At 37.3% G+C, this 17,698-nt stretch overlaps 1 pseudogene; it reads left to right on the forward strand.

Moving 5' to 3' along the window:
* The first annotated feature begins 15,619 nt into the window (after window positions 1-15,619).
* LOC103723383 (uncharacterized) lies at window positions 15,620-17,256 on the forward strand (annotated as a pseudogene).
* The last annotated feature ends 442 nt before the right edge of the window (window positions 17,257-17,698 follow it).

Genomic DNA, 17,698 nt, shown 5'->3' on the forward strand with positions numbered 1-17,698 from the left:
ATTGTATTCATCTAAAAGAGCTCTAATGAACTAGACTTTAAAACTAGGTTCTTGTCCTAGATGTAGCCTTTATAATAGCTCTCGTAAAGGTGAACCCTTCAAAAATATTTGTGATTTAATATCCTGCAAACTTTCTAGGATTCACTAAGAGTACAGCACAACCCTTAATTACTTTTATGGTTAGTATAAGCACTCATTATAAGAATGGAAGGAGATATTCTCCAAAAGTTGTGCTTTAGTATGATCACTCAATCAGTTTTGTTTCTACCATATTGAACATCTTTCATGGAATATATTTCTAGTTATATATGTTGATTATCTATTGTCAGTAATCACATGGTAGGCTTTAGTCCCATCCTCCTTGATGACTTTAGGACTCCGTTCCTAGAGAAACCCTTGGGTAACTGATCTTCCAAGTTTTTATGAGACTTAACATATTTCTAGGATATTATATTATTTTTTAACATTATCTTAGATATTATGATGAAGCTAGATGTGTCAACTCATCTTTTTAGTTGTACTATTTTGATTTGTTAATATAATTATTGCCTTATTGTCACAATAAATTGATATAGCTAAAATTGGTTTGGCTAGTAGAGGAATCTTTGATATTAGATTTTCAACTCATCCTAACTTTATACAGATGAAATCCAGTGCAATCACCTCTGCTTCATATCACTCAAAGATATAATTATTTACTTGGAAGATTTCCAAGCCATGGCGGTGCTATTGAGAAGAAACAAATATCTAGTGGTTGATTTAAGATTTAAAGATTTAGAAACATAATTTGTTTATTGTAACCCTCAACCACATCAAGATATCTAGTATAGCGAAGAGAAAGATCAACGATTCCCATAAGATATTGAGATACTATTTTTATAGTGATCCAATGATATTGTTTTGGATTATTAGTATATTTACCCAATTTCATTAAAGCATAGGAAATATTAGGTTTGGTCCTGTTTGCCACATATATGAGAGATTCGATGATTTCAGAATATTGAATTGGATCAGTTGGGGTATCTAAGTTTTATTTAATGTGCACACTAGAATTAGAAAGAGTAGATGTTGACCCTAAAGGATTGATTTTGATGGTACAAAACAATTAAGTAAAAAGTTGACTAATCTATTTGCCTTGAGTTTGATTGATTAATTTCAGAAATACTTTAGTTACTCATAAATGAAGATGATCGATTTGAAGTTCCACATTAAGAAGCTGAACTCCAAAAATGCCATAAAAATATTTCTTGGAAGCTCACATACAAGTGCAGAAAATTTCATCCTAAGCTAACTCAAGAGTTGACTAAGCTTCAAACGAGTCGACCCCGACATATTGTTGCTGTCTGATACGCCTTTACGAGCTGACTCTAGTGGATCGTGAGTCAACCCCAGATCAGTTACAGAAGATAGATAAAAAGCCATAGAATTCAATGTAGTGGCGATTCAACATATGAAGAGCTCGAGCCGACTCCAATTAAACAAGAGTTGACTCTAGACAAAAGCGAGTCGACCCCTGAATAGCCATAGAAAAAAGACAGAGAGCTAAAAAAATCATTACTTTGGGGAGTCGACCTATGGGAATCACAAGCCGACTCTAGTCAGATAAGAGTCAACCCCAGAAATAGATGAGTCAACATTTGAATGGCCATAGTAAGAAGATAGAAAGTAGTAAAACTTAGTTCTTTAAAAAGTTGACCCCTAAAAATAATGGGTCGACCGCAGTCATCTGACGAGTCAACCCTTGACTAAGAGAGCTAACTCTACAATGGCCACAGTAAAAAGATAGAGTGCAGCAAAAGCCACAACAAGTTTGAGATAACTTTTAAAGATTATTAGTCGACTCTTGAAAATCTCGAGTCGATCCTAGAAAATGATGAGTCGATTTCTCTACGTCTGACAACAGTAACAACTAGTTTTTCTATGAATCAGAATGATTTTATTTCTATCTTACAATGACTCTTTTACCTATCTAACGTTTAGGATAGTGTTCCAACCTCTTTCAAAGGGTACAAATATATGGAAATACCAGGATAACAAGTGAGTTTAAGTAGTATAAAGAAAAATCCACTAGAGCAAGAAAAAAAAGATAGAAAGAGAGCTTCAAAGAGAATATCATTCAAGAGCTTTCATTGTAAGCTGAAAGATCACATCTTCAATATTTGAGAGTTGGTGAAATGCCTTCGAGAGCAATCAAAGCCAACAAACAAAATCAAGCTCCATTTATTATTTTATATTTATTATTTTAGAGCTATATTATTGTACTTGCATTTATTTTTTTATATCTTGTTGTAACAAGTTTTAGGGATTGAAACTTGGAAAAAGGTCCATCCAAATCTTGAATTGGATTGTCTTGAGCCTAGGATAGGTTTGGAGAAGAGTTTGGTTGATTGCTTAAGAAAATCAATTGGGTTGATTGTGAGCCCAAGTAAAACAATCGGTGTAGATTTTGGTTGATTGCTTGAAAAAATCAACTGGGTTGATTTTGAGCCCGTGTAAAATAATCAGACTATAACCTCATAAAGATTATAGTAAAATTTTCAAAAAGAAAATCTTGGGGAGTGGATGTAGGTATAGAGTTGGCATGGAACTACTATACTCTCTGTGTGTTTGTCTTACGCGATCTAATCGCTTTAATCTTCAGCATATTTACTTTTTTGTTTGCTACTAAAGTTTATACTCTTATATCAAGCACTTATTTCGCTGCATTATTAGTTAAAGTTTTTGAAAAATCTAATTCACCCTTTCCTCTTGGGTTAAATAGCTGGTCAACAAGTGGTATCAGAGCTTGGTACTCAAGCCTCTCATTGACCTAACCGTCAATTGTTAAAGATCTATGAAAGCCCAAATTGGAATCCCTCTTGCTGAGGGTCAATCCACAAACAAGCTCTTGCTGAGGGTCAATCCACAAACAAGCCTCCACTATTTGATGGCTTAAATTATTCTTATTGGAAAGCAGACATGCGTATTCTTATTCAGGCACTAGACTATGATATGTGGAGTGTCATAGTTAAAGGACCTCACATACCCACAAGGATTATTGATAGCGTGTCTCTTCCCAAACCTGAGCAGAATAGAATAAATTTGATAAGAAGATGGCACAGCTAAATGCTAAGCCCATGAATATTCTTTATTTCTCCTTAGAAGCTAGTGAATTCAATTGCATATGTACTTGTCTTTTTGCTAAAGAGATTTAGGATAGGTTTGAAATAACTCATGAAGGCACTAACCAAGTCAAAAAATTTAAAATAAATATGCTTGTACATAAATATGAGCTATTTAAAATGGAGTCCAGTGAGTCTATTTTGCTTTACTTGCTTTACAAATATTATTAATGGTCTTAAAAGTCTTGGTAACTCCTATACTAATAGTGACTTAGTGAGAAAGATTCTCAGGTCTTTACCAAGAATGTGGGAGGCCAAAATCATAGCCATTGAAGAAGCAAAGGAGCTCACTGATGACTTATTAGCTATCTATGAAGCAGAGCCTTGAAGAAGAGGATGAGTCAAAGAAGAGAAGAACCATCGCTCTTAAATCAACTGCTCGGGAAGAAGATGAGAGCAAAGAATCTGATAACACAGAAGGGGATGAGGATATGGTTTTGATAACAAGGAAAGTTCAACCCCCTTACTTCAATTACGGTGCAACATGTTGAGATGAGCATGCCCTTAAACAGCCTCTTTCAAAGCTCTACCTCATTCTCCGGGAGCATAAACTCCTCGACCTTGTCCCACATGACTTAGGGTCACCCCACCAAAGTACTAAATTGGAAGCCCTCTGACCAATTCGGCCGAAAGACCCCGAGCTTAATACACTGCGGGGCAAATCGGGATGAAGAGGTGGATGCATGAGCAACCTCGATGGTAGTGGCTGGGGTACAAGCTAGTTTAGACATCGCCATCAGAGTTGCGGCAGCATCCAAGAACAGGCATAGAAGTCAAGGGTTCCAATGGGTGGGCCACTGAAGATGGGACAACATCCGATGCAACCAAAGGACTAGAAACGGCTTCTTGATCCATCATAGAAGTTGTAGTAGCTACAAACTGGAACATCCTTGGAGGCACCAAATGGGAATGCTTCTTGGACGACCTCTATGGCAGGTGGACAAATAGAAATAGGAGGGGCAGCAATCACCTTCACCTCAGGTGATTCTCCTCCAATGGGTTTCTCCTTGGTCCTAGCAACGGAGCCTGATTTAGTAGCAGGCCCAACTACGACAACAGATAAGCTCGCTATCACCTTCTTCTTCCTCCTACTCGAGGAGGGGCTAGCTTCTCCGAACTCCTCTTCCTTGAGGAGGTGAACAACTCGCTCACCTCAAACTTCATCATTGACAATATGAAGAATAACTAAGTTAATCAACAAACCAATATCGATAAAAGAAAATATGAGACAAAGAAGTATACCTATGGTGGAAGCAGTATTCAAGCCGACGTTTACTAAAGCTGCCTTTCGAAGCAGCTCGATCATGGCTAGAGCCCTCATCTATTGAAGGGAGTCAACGGACTCCTACTCCTCGTCTGACAAAATAGGAAAAAATCTCAACACGTTCTTCTTTGGTCTCTTTCACTGAATTAGAAAACCCCATGAGTCCGTCTAGGTTATGAACAAGAACTGGCCCTTCTAACCATGGATGGATGAAGGATCGAATGGGAGGACATTGTAATCCTTCCTACAGAAAAGGTACCATCATTTTTTATTCCGAGGGTGTGCCTTCACTTGAAAAGGTACCACCATTTTTTATTTCGAGGTGTGTCTTCACTTAAAAAAAAGGCTCGGAATATTCTCACTGTTGCCCAAGGTGACAACCCAAGAGGGGGGGGGGGGGGGGGGGGTGAATTGGGTCTTTTAAAAACTTTTCAACTACTTCTAATCTTTTAGAGTTAATTAGGCTAAGTTGTATGGATGCTTAGTGGAATTTAAACTTAGCAAGAGTATGATTCTAATCTAATCAACTATTAAGCAGCGGACTCAATAAAAGATTAGTCTAAGTTTGCCCAAGTATGCAATTCAATTGAATGAGACTTGATTAAGTAAATTGAATATGCTTGCAACTAAAGGATGCACGGAGAAGAGTTAAGCACGCATAGTATCTAAGTAAGTAAGTGAGTGAGGAAGTCAGACAACAAAGAGCATCACAAACACAACAAAAGTATAGTGGTTCGGTGCATCCCAGCACCTACATCCACTCCCCAAGACCTCTTGGGAATTTCATTATAATCCCTCAGATTACAGCCGGTTGTTTTACAAGCTCACAACCCAACTTGTTGTTTTGCGAGATCACAACGAACTCGGTCGGTTTTCACAGGCTCACCGACTAGAACCAACCGATTGTTTTCACGGGCTCACAATCCAACCCAGTTGGTTTTCCCAAAGGCTCACCAACCACAACCTTACAACGATTGTTTTTCGGGTTCACAATCAACCCAGTTGGTTTTTCCAAAGGCTCACCAACCACAACCTTACAACGTTGGTTTTCCCTTTGGCTCACCAACAAACCTTAACCCCTTGATTCAATCCCTTGATTGAATCAAGTTACAAGATATTAGAACAAGAGTTTAAATCAAATACAAGCTTCTCATATAAGCAAATATAGCAAATATAAATAAGTAAAGTAAAGAGAAGAAGCCTTCAAACTAGTTTGTAGATGGAGGAACTCGGCTTCTTCTTTCCTTAACCCTCTTCTGATTTTGCACGAAGTAGAGGATCACCGAGGCAGCACACGGATGGAGAGGAAGCTTTGGGATTCACTTGGATGCTCTTCTTCTCTCTATTTTACTTTGAATGGCCCTTTTGTGCTTATGGGAGATTTTCCTTGTAATCTCTTTGAAATCTCTTCCCTAAATGTTCTCTCCCACTTCCATACGTTCTCCCCTAGCTCTCATCTTGATTTTATAGCTTTAGATGTCGTGAAAACAGAAATCTAGCCGTTAGAGACAAAAATAGAGCCGTTGTGCACAGTCTGCAACTCCTGACAATGTGTCCGTTGGGATCGGAGTCGACTCGCGCGATCTGGAGTCGACTCATGCTTTTCTGGAGTCGGCTCGGCAACTGTTCCAGATTTGAATTAAAGTGGTCTTCTCGACTGGGAGTCGACTCGACTTAACCCGGAGTCGACTCGCCAAAATCTGGAGCTGACCTTGCACTTTTGGAGTCGGCTCATCCCAAGGAATCCATAAATGTATTCTTCAACTTGGCTCACTCGAGTCGACTCGTGAATTCTGGGAGTCGACTCGGCGCTCAGAGGCCGAACTCCCGATCTTCTGTCTTTTGGCTCGTGCAGTCTTGGAGTCGACTCGAACTGTTCCGGAGTCGACTCGGCTCTCAGTATCCGAAAAACAGTCTTCTGTCTTTTTGGAGTAGCGCTGCCTTGGAGTCGACTCGAACTGTCTTGGAGTCGACTCGCGTCTCAGAGACAACAATACTGTCTTCTGTCTTTTTGGGGTCGCGCTGTCTCGGAGTCGACTCGGGCTTTGCGGGAGTCGACTCGCCTCTCAGTGCCCGAAAGTTGGTCTCTGACTTTTGCCTTGTATAACACTGAGAGTCGACTCTCGCTTTCTTTGGAGTCGACCTGCCAACCATCGGAGTCGACTCGAGTTCTTCAGGAGTCGACTCGGAGACTATTCTTTTGAATTTTTCTTTGAATTTGCTCCTCCAACTTGAATCCTTTGAACTTGAAACTTGGGCCAATAAATTGTAGCTTTCTTCCAACTTTTCTTGAGAGCTTTGGAGGCCTTCTTGTGTTCTTCCAACTTGCTATGTTCCTTACAAAATAAATATCTTTCTCCTTGCAACACAAACATTAGTATTTATACTTCAAGGTTTTGTGATCATCAAAATCAATCTTTAAATCAATCTTTGGGTCATCAGTCTCCCCCTTTTTGATGATGACAAAACTTGGAGTATATGCAATATAAAATATATTGTGTTCTAGAAGTAATGCATAGCTAAGTTGTTTGAAGTAGAAAATATATATCTTTAAAATATACTTCATGATAATGCTTTAGATTTAATCAGCTTAACACAATCAACATATTTTAATTTAAGCTGATTTGTATTCAATTCAAAACATAAAGCATTATGAGCATATACTCATACTCAAATATTTCTCCCCCTTTTTGACAACATCAAAAAGGTTGCAAAGTAATGAAACATTAAGCACAAAGGTTGCAACAAATGATACTCAAATATTCTTTTTCCTTAGTGTACTCTGATTTGCATGTCAAATTATTGCAAGAATATGAATCATATAACTCAAGGTAATAATGTTAGAAAAAGATTAATGAGCATAGATCAGAGCCAATTAGGATAATTTCAGAGGAGAACACATCGAATGTGATTCCAGGAATAGTTTTCAAATCAAGTGTAGGTGGAAACTTTCTCAAGTTAATTCAAGAAGTACCAAGAATGATATTCAAAGAAAGCACGAATGAAAATCTAATCATTCTTTAATAATAAGTATGAAAGCTTGTTCATTTAAGATCTTTTGCCCAATATATTAAGTATTTTAGCAACATGAGAGCAATTGAACTAATTTTCTTTTTGGAGTATAATAGCAATATGTTAAGTATGATTTCAAAATTCTTTTATGATAATAAGAGCATTGGGGCACAAATACCAAAATATGGATTCATGCAATTTTTGATACATCTTAGAGCTCTTTTAAAGACTTTCTTTTATTCCTTTAGAAAATAAGCACAATTTGGTACATATAATAATGAATTGGCATAAAAATTGAAGTTCTAAAGAACAAGCCAATAAGAACTCATTAGTAAATTCCAAAGATAGGTTTTCTAAGAAATACTCAAGAAAATTCAACACATTATTCTCCCCCTTTTTCATTAAGTTAGAGGCTCTTAAGATCAACTGTCTGAATTGCAATTTAGTTCATGATTTATGCATAAGATATATTAACCAAATAACAAGCCTCAAGGTGTATCATAAAGATTTTCAGATCTAAATTTCAGATGATACATATTGGAGAGTATTAGGATCACTTTTCATTTAGTATTCTTTCTCTCTCCTTTAGTTATAGATTTATGCGATTAAGTTCCATAAGACCTCTCCTTCTGAAATTTTCTTTCTCCTCCTCAATTGATCATTCCATTTAAGAGTTTAGAATTTGAAGATAATGTTCAATAAAATTGTCAATCTCAAAAAAATATATATTTTCTATAAGTTTCAGCTTATTTTCATAAGACTCAAGGTTTGAGATAAGACAACCTTTATAGAACTCATCTCAAGGTATAAACTTATAATTAAAGCAAGTCTTGCAATATAAGGAGGTTCATCAAAATCAATCCATAAAAATCAAGGTATACAATCTGAATTAAAGTAATTTTTAGGATAAGATACTGAATATCTAAAGCTCCCCCTCAAAAGATGCATTCCTCTTTAATTATTCTTTTCTTTTGTTGAATTTCAGATTATAATGACAAGTGTGAATAAAACTAAAATTCTATGATATCGAGAATGTAGAGTGATCTAGAATTATTCAAAATTTATAGCAATCACTCTTTTTAATCTTTCAAGAACAAGTTATGCTTCCTCTTAATTTTTGAGAAAATGTACTAAAATATTAATCAGAAAATGATTCATTTGAAGCTCAAATTCTTTCAAAAGCATTTACATTTTCTTTCTTTTAAGAATTATTTGAGTGAGCTGAAATGTTTCTAGACTTAAGATCATTCACTCTTTTAATAATATATATATATATATTTTGATGGAAGTCTTTAATAATGTAGGAGAGAGAAAAATATATAGATGATCATTGAAGTATATATAGTTATAGAACTCAATTTCTTAATCATAGTTTTTCAGCAATGTATACATGAAGCACAATAAATCTTTTTAATATCAAAATAAAATCATATATTTAAAAATATTTGTTTGCAATTAAGATCATTGAAAGACACATCATTTAGACCAATATTAGTACACTTAAGGATAAGAAAAGATATGTTTCAGATGCGTATCGAGACAATCAACCAAGGCGTCAAAATTAATTCTGTTTTTCTTATATTAAAATTTTTATTTAGAAATCATATTGAGTTATTCTCCTGAATGACGTGATCATTGAAGCATATAACTAAGGTTACAAAGATGTAACGATATAAGCATTTTTAAGTTAAGTTTAAGCTTTTATACAAAATCAGATTCTGAATTATCATAAGAATTTCCAAAAAGGCTTTCAAAATTATAATTTGAGATATGTATCTTCTTCATTGTAGCTCATCTTAAATCATTACGATTGAAAACACATATTTCAAACATATAAGAGCATATTCAGAATATTTGTATTTATGTTGAGTTTTGGTATAAATTAGAACATTATATACCAAGGTTAGGCTAGTTGAAGGATAAAACAAACTCAATTCATTTTGCCTATATAGAGATATACTTCTCTTCTCCTTTTTACAGATTTATTCAACTATCAGATTTTAACGATGATTGTGAACGACAAATCTGAATTTTCTTTTCAATAATACCAAACAAAAATTTTATGTAGTATTTCAAACATTCAATCAAATTGTCCAAGCATGGAGCATCACAAAATATTGAGAACCCATAATACAAGACATCATGCCACATGCAAAATATATTATGTGTTAAGTCATGCATTAAAATATTAAGAGTGAGCATGTCAAGGATCAAAATCAATTCTTAAATAAACTCCCCCTATTTAAATATAATCTTGCACTGATTTCATCCTTAAGGTGTGTTTCCAAGTGACTAAAACTTGACTTGATTCTTCTTATATACTTTCATTTACTTTGTCATTCATTTTTTTGAATTTCTTTTTTTAATCAATTAACGAACATTTTGTTATTGTTTTTCGTTTTTACTTTCTTATGCTCTATACTCTATTTGCTCCCTATCCGGTGGAGTTGGAAGGGGCACGAGGTATGTTCGTCCTTTCCTGTCTAACTAAAAATATGCTAGACAGATCGTTGTTAGAACCGACGAACAAAGTTTAAATTTAAATTTTACTCTTACCTTTCCTACTCGAAGAATAGCGGTTGTAAGAGGTCGATCCACAGGGAGGCGATTGGAGTTGCATAAAAATTAGAACGTTCACTCGGATTTGAAATCGATTTTTGAATGATAAAAGGAAAATATTATTTCGGAGATGTTGATGGATTCTCTAGTCTACCGGATTATGATTTTTAATTGAAATTAACTAGAAGACATGTACTTAGATTCAAAAAGCATTTTTAATGAAAAATAAAGCTCTGACATAAAATTAAAATGGATGAAACTAAGGGGATTGAAGCAAACATAAATTTCATAAAAGAGGATTTAATGTATTGCATAAAAGAAATTAAAATTTCAGCATAAATACAATCTTAAAAGTAAAACACTCCACCAAAATAAAATTCTCTAAAGTTAAAACTTAAAACATTGTTCTCAAGTAAAACTCAAACTCAAAACACATTGCTCTCAATAAAACTAAACATAAAGCATTGCTCTTTAAAAATAAGACTAAGCATGAAACATTGCTCTTAAAAATAAAACTAAACATGAAAAAAAAAAGAAAAAAGAATAAAAAAAACAAAACAAAACAAAGGAATGTGCTCTGTTTGAAAACAGAGCATCAACACTCCTCTCTGTTTCTTCTTCCCCGAACCAGCCGATGGCCTCTTTCCTTCTTCTTCTTTGGACCCGATCCCAGCCGAGCTCCTCCTTTGGTTCCCACCCCAACCGAGCACACCCTGCCTTTCTTCTTCCCCCCTTCTTATACACTGGGACGAGGAGGAGAACGCGGAGGATGCGCAAGAGGCGGCCGGGCGCTTGGATGCGGAGGAGAAGATCACGGAAGAGCTGGGAGCGTGATCTTCGGGAGGAGCCGATCATGGACGCGGTGGAGGGTTGCTGAAAATCCGTTGCTGTGGCTGCTGATTTGGGAGGCTCGGGATGCTTGAAAATGGTTTGAGATGCGGATGGGCTGCTGTGAGGCGCTGGGAGAAGGCTGGATCGCTGACTGTGAACGCGTTGATGGGCTGGAGTTTCCTTCATGGACGTGGGATCTGGGATCACGGACTGAATCATGGGATTCGGAAGAGCTGGCACGGGAGAGCTTAAGCGGAAGGTGGGGACTTGGCTTCCTTCTTCGGGTGCTGCTGATGCGGAAGGGAGGTGCTGGGATCTTCCTTGCTGGGAGGTGAATCGCCCGGGATTGCACGCGGAAGAGGAAGGATGATGGGGCTTCTTTCGCGGATGCGGGATCTGTGGAGAGTGCCGTGGGATGCTTGAAGATGGCGGCCTGATGCGGAAGAGGGGTTTCCTTCTTTGGGTGCTGGGATTTCGAGATGATGGGATTCCGGGCGTTGCTGGCACGGTGGCTGGCACGCGGAAGGACTTCCTTCTTTGGTTGCTGGGAAGGAGCGGAAGGTGTGGCTGGCTGGCGGGCTGAGGCGTTGAAGAACGGGACCACGGGAAGGACATGGATCCGTGGGTGCAGAGGTGTGTCACGGATGCGGTGGATCTTGAACGCGGAAGGAGGGAGGAGCCGGGAGCTTTGTGATGCGTGCGGACTGCTGGGAGGATATGGGAGACATCAAGTTCCATCCGATTAGTCATATATTATGATATGAAATTTTGGGTCATCTATTTTGGCTGGAGGTCAAGTGCAATTCTTTCAAGTCATGGGTCACCCAGCACCTTATGGCAAATTTAGATTTGCCCAAAATTATTTTCCAAAGGCTCAAAAGAAATGGATCCGATTCGGACCCGAACCCGACTCGGACCCGATTTGAAGTCAAATTTGTACTCAATGTGCATTTTATCTATAATTTATACTAATCTATGTTAAATCCAAATATAATATTAATCTAGTGAATTTATTATTATCGGTTAACAATAACACTAATTTTAGTAACATGTAGGTCGCACTTTTGTGCTCTCATCAAGGTACTACCACTAGCCTCCCTCTTGTGTCGTCCCTAATATACCCTACACCGAATAGTTGGATCAAATAGTGCCGGGTACTACCACTAGCCTCCCCATTGGCACCATCCCTATGATGAGCAATATAGAAATGTTAAAATGTTTACTTCAAACTCTTCCTGTTTAAGTGTATTTAATTACGGATTTTATCCCTTCCAAAAGAATGCTCACACAAGTCTCACAAATGTGCCGAATATATTATGCTTGTTTTGCTTTTTCTTAAGATTGGAGTATTTGCCTTTACTTAGATTTTACTTCTCTTGAATAATATCCATTTTCTTTTCTTTATCTCTCTCTCTTTTTGTTATTCTCAAGTAATTTACATGGAAGAGCAGAATAAAGAAATAATCTTATGTATCATATAGGTGTATATCATGCAAACAACTTTTTTATTGTGCTCAAGGATTCATAACTTCTCACAAGTTATTTTAAATCAAAATTTTAAGCATTTACTTGTGTATTTCATGGTTATGATATAGGCAAAGAAATATTTTAGTTTGAGCAAACCATGAAATAATTTCTAAAAGCATAAGTCAATTTAATGCATATATAGACATGATATCTAGAAATTAATATTTAAAGATTTTAATCATGCCACAATAAGATTTAAGTTATTGACTTTGCTTAGCTAATTTATGAGAGAGATATCTAGAATTACCGATTCATTCTGCATTCTTCAAGTCAAATACCTACTAGATTTCTTATGTATCAACTTTTGGCTGAAGAAGGTCGTCTCTCTTGTTTGCATGTGAATGTTTATTGTATCTTATGTGGAGGTGTCCTTCAAGTTGAAATCTCTCATTTTCTTGCTCAAGGATCCTGCATTATTAACAAACTCCTTTTCTTTCTTGAAAGAAAGTCATTAGTTTCTTCAAGATACAAACCATTCATCCAACATATTTTTTAACTAGATGACTCAATATAAGATATGACAATAGTTGAATATTAAGTCACTTTACTCAAGAGATTGCCTAAATATAAGCAAGCACATATCACTTGAACTAAAGAAATAGTTTCATTAACCAAGATGGTTCAAGGACAAGCATGTGAGGCAATAGGAAGATTTATTAAGGTTAAATTAATTTCTTATTTTCAAAATCGATTTAGTTTAGATTTTATTTGCTTAAGATAATTATCAATAAGACACGCTAGCTAAGTTTTAATCAACTTATCTTAAACAGTTGTTTCTATCAAAATTCAGATTATGATTTATTTGTTATCAATAAAATATGATTCATTAAAGTTAGATTGAAGTCTTGCACAAGGTCACATAATGAGCATACAATCTGGTCTACTAGCTGTATGATAAAATAAGGGTTTTTTGCATAGATACCCTTCTAAATGTTAGATTTTGTGTGAATACCCTTCCAAAATTGATATTTGCATGTATACCCTCGTAAAACTCTGTTATTGTACAAATATCCTAATGTAACTGTTGTTCTAACGGTGTTTAAAAAAATTGTATTTATATTAATTAAAAATAAAAATAAAATTCGAAATGACATTATTACCCTTAACTCTTCCACTTCCACACCCCCGCGCCTGGGTTCCCCGCACCACCACCCCCCCCCGGCCCGGCTTCACCACCCCCCCGGCGCCCGGCTTACCCACCACCGGCGCCCCCCCCCCCCCCGGCGGCTTCCCCACCCCCCGCAGGCTTCCCCCCGGCGCCCCCCCTCCCGGCGGCTTCCCCCCCCGGCGGCTTCCCCACCCCCCACGGGCTTCCCCCCTCCCGGCGGCTTCCCCACCCCCCCGCGGGCTTCCCTCCCGGCGGCCGGCTTCCCCAACCCCCGCCCCCACCCCCCGGCGCCCGCCCGCCCCCCACGAATCGGGATCCCGATCGCGGGCGTCCGCGAGATCGCGACGTTATCGCGGGCGTTCGCGAGATCGCGACGCTATCGCTGGCGTTCGCCCGCGGGAGACGCGATCGTGAGATCTTGGCTGGTTCGCCCGCGGGCGTTCGCGATGGCGAGATCGCGATCCCGCGGCACATGGCGAGCGAGAGCTGCCCGAGATCACGAGGCGCTCGCTCGGGATCTCCGACCCCCTTCCTCCCTGTTCTGGAACCCAACAAAGAATAAAGAAAAAAAATTTCTGGGTTGTAAATCTTTCCTCTCCAAAGACGCAATCGATCTTTCAAACCTTCAAAAACTCTGCCATCTGTTGATCATAAACAAAGTTGATCATAAACAAAGGTATTTCAATATCATCTTTTCCTCTCTTCTCTTTCGTTGATTTATACTATTTTTCTTCTATTAATTTGAACAAAAAAAAATAATCATTACAAGTGTTGGAACAACAATAATGATTGTTGTAGCTGATTTTATTTCATTCCTATTTTTCGCTGTGAACCTATATTGAAACTCTATTTTTTGGTTTCTAACTGTATACCATATACTTTATTTGGGGGTAAGAAAGACGAACCCATTTTTGATTGATTGTTGAAATATAATATGGTTGTATATTATTCTTTTTTTCTTTTATTTTGTTAGAATACATTTGGTTGATAAACACTCTCTTACAATTTATATCGTGCATATTTATTTATTCAATGTACAGGTTCTTAAATGGAGCAACAACTATTCAAATTGAAGGTAAAATTTGGAGGATATTTTAAGAAGGTTAAGAATTCTACAAGACTTAAGTACTACTTTGGAAGACAAAAGAGCTGGTTAGTTGATGTTGACTGTTATTGCTATAAGGACCTATATGATGATATAGTGCATACCTTCAATTTGAAGCTTGAAGAGACTATAAAGATTTGGTCTGTGATTAGACATTTAATGCCTAAGTCTTACATGATATTAGACACAGATCAAAAATTAATGAGTTTGTTTGAGGAGTATAAGGATTTAAAAGAGTGCTTCATATTTGTCACAAAAGAGACCAATATTATACAACTTTCTCAATCAACACTAGGCAGCCAAGATCAAATTGAAACATGTAGAAGCACTGCAACTGCAATAGAAGAGATTCGAGAGGATGAAGTAAGAGAAAACCAAAGGTACAACGAAAATGAGCATCTAGCTACAATAGGCATTGATACTTTAGCTACTGCTATTGAAAATAATGACTTTGTTGGGGTAAATGATGAAACTTTATCTCAAGAGGAGCAGAAAACAGATACTGAAATTTATGGTTCTGAGAGTAGCTATCACAGTATTTATAATAGCGATTCTGATGATGATGATGAAAATATCATAGAGTATGAGGGAGAGACATATGAGATGGACATTGTGGATCCTAACATGGCCGTAGGGACAAAATATACAAGTCGAGAACAGTTCAAGGTGGCACTGAGTCAGTATGCTATATTGAATGAATTTGCCGTAAGAGTTCTCAAAAGTGAGCCTGGTAGAATGACAGTGAGTTGCAAAGATGAAGCTTGTAATTGGAGACTTCATGCTTCACTATTATGTGATGGTCATACATTTCAGGTATTATGGTTGAAATATGTTAGCTTTTAATTACAGGGCTTATGAAAAATATTGCATGTATTAATATATTATTTTGTTTGTATGTGCAGGTCAAAAAATTGAAGGAACCTCATACGTGCTCATCTATAAACAAATGTGGCAACAAGATGGCCACACAATTTTGGATATGTGATAGGATCATTGGTTGGCTACGAAAAGAGGGTGACCTATCGCCTATTGAGTTAAAAAGGAGATTGTTGCAATTCTATCATCTTGAGCTTCCATACCACAGAGTTTGGAGAGGAAAGGAGCTTGCCATGTCTATGATTCATGGTAATTGGGCAGATTCTTTTGAGAGAATGGAGGATTTCAAGGAGGAGCTTTTGAGAAGAAACCCAGGTAGTGTAGTAAAGCTAAAGTTAGATGTGGTTGATGACAAGCATTACTTCCACCGCTTCTTTATTTGTCTGCAAGCTTGCAGTACGGGCTTTTTAGCTGGTTGTAGGCCTTTCATAGGCCTAGATGGTTGCCACTTAAAGGGAAAGTTCAGGGGTGTGATGATGGCTGCTACATCACTTGATGGAAATAATGGTTTGTTTCCAGTTGCTTTTGGTATTGCAGAATCTGAAAATAGTGATACCTGGACTTGGTTTTTGGAGGCACTTAAAGAATCAATTCAAACTCCAGAAGGTCTAGTACTTGTATCAGATCGACAAAAGGGACTCGAAGAAGCAGTGCAACATATATACCCTCAAGCAGAGCATAGAAAATGCATGAGACACTTGTACAAAAAACTTTCAAACAAAGTTTCCAGGAGACTGGCTTAAAATTAAGGTATGGGGAGCTGCAAGGGCATATACAAAAGTCCAACATGACGATATCATCAATCAAATTAAGGAGGCTAGCTTGGAGGCATTCAAGTATCTTAATGCTGAAAATATTGGCTTATGGAGTAGATCTCAGTTTGGCATCACAGATAAGTGCTCCTATATAACAAACAACCTTTCGGAGTCATTCAATGCTTGGATTTCTGAGGCTAGACATAGGCCAGTTCTTGATTTATTAGATGTCGTAAGACAAAAAATTATGGTGAAAATGGAAGCAAGAAGGAGAATGGCTGCCCGTTGGAAAGGAAATTTAGTTCCTGTGGTAATGAAGTATGTAAGAGACATTAGCCTTAAGCTAGGTGATTATAATGTTTATAGAACCAGTGATTATAGAGCAGAAGTAATTGAGACTAATGGAAGACATGAAGTAATTCTAAATGAACAAAGGTGCTCTTGTCGTCTGTGGGAGGTGTCGGGCATTCCTTGTGTGCATGCTGCAGCTTTTATTTGTAGTATGAGAGGTGCAAATTTGGAAAATTATGTCTCGGAGTACTTCACTGTTGCCAAGTATAAGACTGCCTATGCATTAGAAATTGGACCATTACCTGACAAGGTCCAATGGATAAAAGTTGATATTGGATATAAGGTATTGCCTCCTAAGCTCAGTCTAAGACCTCCAGGAAGGCCTAAAAAGAAGAGAATTAGGGGTACAGATGAGAATACATCGAAGAAGATGCACAAATGTAAGCGTTGCGGTGATCTTGGGCATCATGCAAAAACTTGCAAAAATTCAGTAGTGGAGGAATCTCAAGCTTCAATGTCCTCTTCTTCTGCACCGAAGAAGCTTGGGAGGTAACATATAGCACTACTCTAACTTAATGATGTTTGTGTTTTATCACTTGGTTATCATTAAAATATTGCAGGCCTAAGGGAAATGGTTCAAGAGGAAGAGTGTCATGTTCAGGAGGCACACATGCAGTGTTCGTAGCACCAAGAGGAAAAAAAAATAAAGGACGACCCCGCAAGCAAACTAAGAGAATGGAAACTTTAGTTAGAGAAGATAATGCCTACCCACAATCTTGATTGGTACATGTTGGATATACCTATCCTAACGTTTGCACCTTATTTGCTTTCAAGTTATTTGGATCACTTTTAGCATTATTACTAAATATAATTTATTTGTTGATATAGAGTTAATTCTCATACTTATTCTTTTTCATTTTTTTGCTAATTGCAGATTTGATCGCATGTTTTGCTGGAGCAGTGAAGATTATGTTGGATATAGATTTGTTCTTTTTTCTCTAGTACAAGTAGGTTGGTAGAATTAATGCTATTATTTCTACTCCTACCTATTCATCTTGGTTGGTGTTTAATGCAAATCTTGGTACAAGAATATCTCTTCTTTACTACAAACATGGTGACTGTTTTGTTTTGTTTTTTTTTTTTAAATTTGAAGAACTATTGGTGCTTTTGGTTGATGTATAACTATAGGATAAGGTGGTTTTCTTCTGC

This window comes from Phoenix dactylifera, chromosome 17 (genome assembly GCF_051530095.1).
Source record: "Phoenix dactylifera cultivar Ajwa chromosome 17, Ajwa_hap1_PhDact_Kaust_v1.1, whole genome shotgun sequence".
NCBI classification, from domain to species: Eukaryota; Viridiplantae; Streptophyta; class Magnoliopsida; order Arecales; family Arecaceae; genus Phoenix; species Phoenix dactylifera.